The sequence below is a fragment of the Suricata suricatta genome, chromosome 4 (assembly GCF_006229205.1).
Source record: "Suricata suricatta isolate VVHF042 chromosome 4, meerkat_22Aug2017_6uvM2_HiC, whole genome shotgun sequence".
NCBI classification, from domain to species: Eukaryota; Metazoa; Chordata; class Mammalia; order Carnivora; family Herpestidae; genus Suricata; species Suricata suricatta.
Window position 1 is genome coordinate 132,002,093 of NC_043703.1, and position 7,065 is coordinate 132,009,157.

The following is a 7,065-nucleotide window of genomic DNA, read 5'->3' on the forward strand; positions in this document are numbered from 1 at the left end:
AATGTTCATTCTTTGTGAGAGAGAGAAAGAGAGAGCATGAACAGGGGAGGGGCAGAAGGAGAGGAAGACGCAGAATTTGAAGCAGGCTCTAGGCTCTGAGGTGTTAGCACAGAGCCTGACACGGGGTTTGAAATCATGAACTGTGAGAGCATGGCCTGACCCAGAGTTGGACACTTAACCGACTCAGCTATGCAGGCGCTCCTGTTTTTAATTTTAAAAAGAGAATTGGGCGGACAATTCAATTTAGTTATAAAAACATTAATTTAGTGCCTATTATGTGTGCCAATTACAAGGCATGCAAAAATGAGTGGGGCTTGGGTCCCCATCCCAAGATGGTCCTTTCTGATAGCAGATATAGACCTGTTAGTTGAACATCACAATGCAGTATAAAACTGGGCTGAAAAAAGCAAAGGTTGCAGAGGTAACACTGAAGAAAGAGCAACTGTTTGATGAGGCGGAGCCATGCTCAGCAAAGGCTTGGCAGGGAGGCCAGGTCTGAGTCCAAGTTTTCAAGGTGGGTGAGAGTTCTATCTCTAAGGCACGAAAAGCCTTACTTAGATGCACGTGCTCAATTCTGTCAATGTGTGTGCTGTAAGTGAGGCAGGTTGGTTTAACCCTCTTTCAGCTCGTGAGCAGTGAGGGAAATTTTGAGCTGCTTCATAGTGGGTTTGTAGGGGAGTGGTGACGGTAGTGGAGATTGAGACCCCGACTTCCCTTTCTTGAAGATTCAGTGTCCTGGACAAGGTGGGGCCAGAGGCAGTAATTTGGATGTGGAGAGATCACAGTATGGACCTCAGTACCAGATGCTGTGAAAAGAATAGAACCATCAGGAAAGATAGCCATGGGGCCCCCGATGCTGGTGATGACCAGTGCCCAGGGCTCTGGGACCAGCAGTGTCCCTTACAGAGACCATTTACCAGCATGGTCTTCATCTGGTCTGCGTGGACTCTTCAGGCCAGGAGTTCACTGGCATCTCCACTTTCATTACCTTCCCTCCTGCTCCTCCCCTCACTGTCTCAGAGGAATCTTCACTGTATTTTTGGGGAGTGTAGAGGAAGGGTGGAGAGGAGCCCTGCTGTCACTCAAGATGCTTCTCCTAAATATTTTCGTCTTGCCCAGACATCAAAGTTGTATTTTTCCCTTTTCTCTCTATCACATCCTAACTTGAGGCAGAAACTGTCTAGCTGCTTGATTGTGAGTTGGAGTGAGCCAGCAGGGAGTTCCCGAGAGGAAAAGAATTGGTCATTATCTTCAGAATGTTTCCTGCTGCATTTTAGTAGTTGGTCCGGAGGCCACCACCCCCCTGGTAGCCCAGTATGCTATCTGCAAGTAATGCAGTAAATGACGATTGCCTGGGGACCCATCTCGCGACCAAGATATCCAAAGTGGCAATTTATATTAGCAAAATGAAAATAGACATCACGCTGTGCAGACAAAGCATGGCCTGGGTTCCACTGCTAGCGTTCGTTTTCCTAAGGGGCAGTGGGGGCAGTTGGCGGGACACTCAGGCCTCAGACCCCACTGTGGTTACACACCCTGGTCTCAGGTCCTTGGGTCTCTGGTCACTTGGTTTTGCCTGCATTGTCTGCCACTGTCCCTCAGGGAGGGATGAATCTGGGGGGAGTTGGTGACATAAGAAGCAGGGCCATGTCATCAGGAGAATCATAGGGAAGGAGTGTCAAGTCAGCCCCACCCATTCTGTCCAGTTGACATTGAGGGAATCCCATCCCCGGCCAAACTACAACTTCTGTCAGCCTCGGGCCCCCTGCTGACTTGTTTTCCTCTTTGGGCTGCTGTCTCTGAAAGGATTTCAGGGGAGACCTGACAGTATGACCCACAGCTGGGAGAGGCACTCACAGGGCATGAGAGGAACTCACGGGAGGCAGAGTGTGAGGAGAAGAATAAAGGTTGTGAAAAGCCGCTGAGCAGGGAGGAGGGCTGACGAAAATTACAAAGTCTGATAATCTTCCATCTTCACAACTCTTCATCTGAAGCATGAAATTTAATCAGATGTTTAAAGACCCTGAAGAAACAAATGAACAAACACAAGAGCAGAAAATGGAATCTGGGGGCAGGTGCAGCATCTGTATTATTATTATTACAGTGAAGACAGATATTGGAACTGGCTGTGAGATTGGTTTTGGAAATCCTGTTATGTTGCTATGGGTTCACAGGCCCTGGGGAAAAATTGCTTTTCATTTCCTGAGATAGGAAGGGTAGGAGCGGGGTGGGAGGAAGTGGTCAGGAATCTCCGGAGACAGCCCATCCGCGCCCTCATCATCTAGGGAGAAGTCAGGTTGAAACCAGATGGCAAATATTTCAACCCAAAGGACATCCGCCAGTGAGAGGGCATGTCCTGGGTCACGGATCCACTGGTCTGGTGCCAATGTGCCAGTGGTCAGGAATGGTGGTTAGCCCTTCTTGAGCTCCTACTGTGTGCTTAGCCTGTACTGTTGTGGCACACAACATAGGTCATTCACATTGTATTCCAAACGAATGCCAGTTCTTGGAGCATGTCCTAGTTATTATTGTCGTATGACAAATCACCATAAAATTTAGCTTTTAAAAGCAACACTATGATTATTTTTCATGTTTTTGTGAGTTGGCTAAGGCTCCGTTGGGTGGTTCTCATTGGGTTTTTCATATGGTTTCAGTCAGATGTCTCTGACATGGTAGTGCGTCAGTGAGGCTAAGTGATCCAGGTGGTTCACTCAGTTGACATTGTTGACACTGGCCGTCCACTTGGGGTTCAGCCAGGGGCCATTGACTTACATGTGGTTTCTCCATGTGACTTGGGTTTCTCATAGCGTGATGGCTGCTGAGAGGGAGTGTCGTGAAAGCAAATGTTTAAGAGGTCCCAGCAGAATTTGCAAGGCTTCTTATGACCTAGTCTTGAAAGTTTAAGAATGTCATTTCTGCTATGTTCTAGTGGTCAACTCCAGGTTCAAGGGAAAGGAATTAGACTCCACCATTTAATGTGGGAGTGGCATGCAGGCACAGAGAGATAAGAAATTGATGGTGGGCTGTTTGGAGGATAGCAACCACTCATTCCACATAAACCCACTTAGAAGAGTCCTGGGCTTGGTTTAATTCTCTGTCATCATCCTTTTGAAATTTTGAGTAATTTTTAACAAAGAGTCCTCTGGTATTTATTTATTTATCTATTTATTTATTTATTATTTTTGCACATATAAACAATTTGCATTTTTATATACCAGCAAGGAACATCCAAAAATAAAGTGAAGAAAAACAATTTTCTTCATAATAGCATCAAATAAAATAAGATACTTAAGAATAAATTTAACAAAACTTTTTAAAATTTTCTTTAAAAAATTTTTTAAATGTTTATTTTTGAAAGAGAGAGAGAGAGAGAGAGAGAGAGCATGAGTAGGGAGTGGCAAAGAGGGAAGACACAGACTCTGAAGCAGGCTCTAGGCTCTGAGCTGTCAGCACAGAGCCTGACACGTGGCTTGAACCCACAAACCATGAGATTATGACCTGAATCCAAAGTTGGATGCTTAACCGACTGAGCCACCCAGGTGCCCCTAATTTTCTTTCTTTCTTTTTTTTTTTTTTAAGTTTTTTCAATTTATTTATTTTGAGAGAGAGAGAGAATGAGCAGCGTAGAGGCAGACTGACAATCCCAGGGAGACTCCAATGCTATCAGCGTGGAGCCTGATGCAGGGCTTGACTCATGAACTGTGAGATCATGACTTGGGCTGAAACCAAGAGTTGGACACTCAACAGTCTGAGCCACCCAGGCACCCCAGGAGCCTCCTATTTTCATTTTACTGCAGGCCTTGCAAATTAGGTAGCTGGTCCTGCCTAGGACCCATTGCAAAGTATTTTTGCAGTGGGGTGAGGGGTGGGGCTTGTGCTAGGCTCTGTGCCTGTGGAGAACTTGCAGACTAGGTGGGGACACAGGACTTCTGGGAAACATTGAAGCTAGTTAATGACAATGTCTCAGCAGAAGTTAGGGCTGTGATTGCCAAGGAGGACAAAGGTGGGGTGGAGAGGATCCTTCTGTTTTTCATGTTGTCTTGGGCTCCTGTTCAGACTCTCATCCCATGTTGGGCAAAGCCTTCCTTGTCTTCCAGGGATTCTAGAAATGTCCTCTTACTTTCCCCACCCTACCTCTTAGCCTGATTCCTAAGAACCCTTGTGCTGAAGGTCTTGCAGGGAGGGGCTATCCACATGAGGACTGGGTCCTAGGGTAGGGTAGCGTAGCGGGGAGGGGAGATTCAGAGGCGCATGAGCCTAATGCTCAGCTCAGGCTGAATTTGAATGAGTCACTGGAAGACCTGAAGGAAGCTGGGCCAAATGTGGTCAGGGTTTCTGGGAGGAGATGGAGGGTTAGGAAGAAGGGGCTCTCTGGTCTTCTTTAGGGAGCATGCTGAGTTCTCTGGTGCCCTGAACAATGCCTCCCTCCAAGTCCTCAGCCAGATGCCTCACCATTTGGCAAGGGCATGCCTTTTTTCCAGGGTAGGAAATGGCTCAAAGCCCCCCCCTAATGCCTAGACCCAGCCCAGTCCCTAATTAGAGCACAAAGCCAGACAGATCCTGAGGGAGGGCACCACCTCTTTACAAACAATGCCCAGTTTCCTTCAGGGATGTTTTCCTGCTGTTATGAATGTGCAAAATAACCTTCTATTTGTGCACATTAACGGCATCAGAGACCCATGACCCGTTTCTATCTTTGTGAGACTGAGAGGTCTAAGGATGGTGCTGCTTCTTGGGAAGGTGGTTATGGTATTTTCCTAAAACAGAGACACTCACAACTGTCCCATCCAAGGCCTAGTGGGTCCTTGTTCTTGGCTGGTACTGGTCAGTTGCCTGTTCGCTCTCGGATTAGTTCCTTGACCTTGGTGGGCTGCTCTGTAAGAACTACATTTCCCAGTCTCTTTGCCTTTTGGCTTCCAGGTAAGTCAATTCAATGACAGGGGCAGTGTGGGCTGGCAGATTAGAGGATGGTAGGAGAGGGAAAAGTGAGGTATTGCTTTCTGCTTCCTTTGATGTCTTTGGCAGAATTTAAATCTTTTCATGGCTCCAGCTCACATCCATGACCCCTCTTTCTGTGGTTGCCGTTCCCACTGGACAGCCTTGGCTTTGGACTCTGGTAACCCCACTTTCTTGCTTTCCTTTCTCCCTCTGGCCTTAGAGCAGAAGTGGCTTCCTGCTGTTGCTCCTGTCTGGATTGTCTTATCATTCCTATGTGGCTTCTTAGCTCTTTATCACCAGTGAAAAGAGGTTACTCTTTTCTCTATTAAGTTTCCTCTAACTGATATCACTGGTCATCTTCCTCGTATGTATCCAGGAAGCCCTGGAGGGGATGAAGGGTCCTGTGACCTGGCTCCAGGTGGATCCAAATGTCATGCACACCAGTAACTGTTTTCTAAACCTGAGAGCAAACTGAGAAGGTGGTTGGCCTGCACCCACCAAGTCCAGGTTACTAGCACTCCTCGGACCACCTTGGTAAGGAGGAAGAGGCCCAGCCACAGCAGGAAAAGGGTTCGTATGGCTGATGTACACAGAGGCTTGGGTGCTGATGGAGGTGCTCTAGTGACTGCTTTCTGCCCTTATTCAGGGCCTCTGATGGGCTGCTTACTTTCATGGCTTATGCTTTTATGCTTTGGAAGCTAATGACTAAGAGCATGTGTGCGGGTTGAGGAGCAGTATAAGTGTGTGTGTGTGTGTGTGTGTGTGTGTGTGTGTGTGTGTGTGTAAAACTTAGCGGCTAATGTGGACATGCAGTGTGGATTATACTGGCTTATAAAGATTAATATGGATTAGGTTTCCATATCTGTAAGGATGTGGGTCTAGCATAGATGAACCTTGAGCATGGGCTCCCAAAGTCACTTGGTCTCCAAGACCAAGTCTTCAGCGTCATTGGTAAGATCTGGCTCCAGAACAGAGTTTATGAAGCTGTTGTTAGCTGGACCTAAGAAAGAGACACATGGGAGCCGAACCCAAGGCAGGGGTTATGGGACCTTCACCTTCCTTCCTTAGTTGGGGTCTAGCTCCCTCCAACTGAGTTTAGCACTGCAGCTTTCTCTATTGGGCATAAGGCAGAGGCCTATGGCCAAGTCACTTGCCAGATGGAGGTCAGGGGCTGTTAGTCCCTGATGGGCTGGGCTTTTCATTAAAAAAAAAACCCTGACCCTATATATTTTGGTTTTTCCTTATCAGCAAGTAGGATCTGGGGGAGAAGAAAACAGGCAATAGGGTAAGAATCAGGAAAGCAGGTATTGTAGCTGGACAGAGGAGAGAGAGAGAGAAGCTACACCACAATGACTTTCAGCTTCTCTCTCCTGCACCATTATCATGGGGCCAGCACAGTCTCAGGCCTGCCCTGATTGCTCTGCTGATTAGCCTGGCCTGGGCCCAGGGGTCAGGGGTCCGGCTGGACCACAGTAAGACCTACTCCAAGCAGGCCTTCTTCCCTTCTCCTGGCTGGAGGCCAAGTTCTAGTAATGCCACTTCTTTTTTTTTTTTTTTTCTTTTCATGGGCCTGCAGCCTTGACGTGATATCTGTCTGTCCTTCTAGGCCTGGTGCCCTGCTTTATTCTCTCTGGCCTCTTCCCTCACTAGATCCAGCCTTTGGTGGGTACTGGAATCTGCTAACAGACCTTCCTGATGCTACGTGCCTGCTTAGATTTTGGAATACGTCTCTGGAATTGCCCATTGCTGTGGCCCATCTGCTGGTAGGGACACCCTGTTACCGAATGCAGGAAGAGCCGCCATTCCCCTCCCCAGCCGCTGACTGGTGCTGAACGGCCACCTGTTGTCTGTTTCCACACCCTTGCACACTGCATTCTGCCTGTCACTCTGGGTGGCTGCCCAGCAGCTGCAGCTGAGGCTGTCTTGCCAACACCTTCCCCAGCCCAATGGGTGGTCCTGTCCGGTCCTTGCCCTCCCAGTCTGCCTCATCTGCTACATGTTCTGAGCCACATCTGGCTGAATACATTGCTGGAGTAGCCTGGATGGGCCTGGATGCACTGACCTGCAGACAGATGGCCATCGTCCCTCAGGATCTCTTGGAGATGGTGAGGTCTGGAACCCAATAGC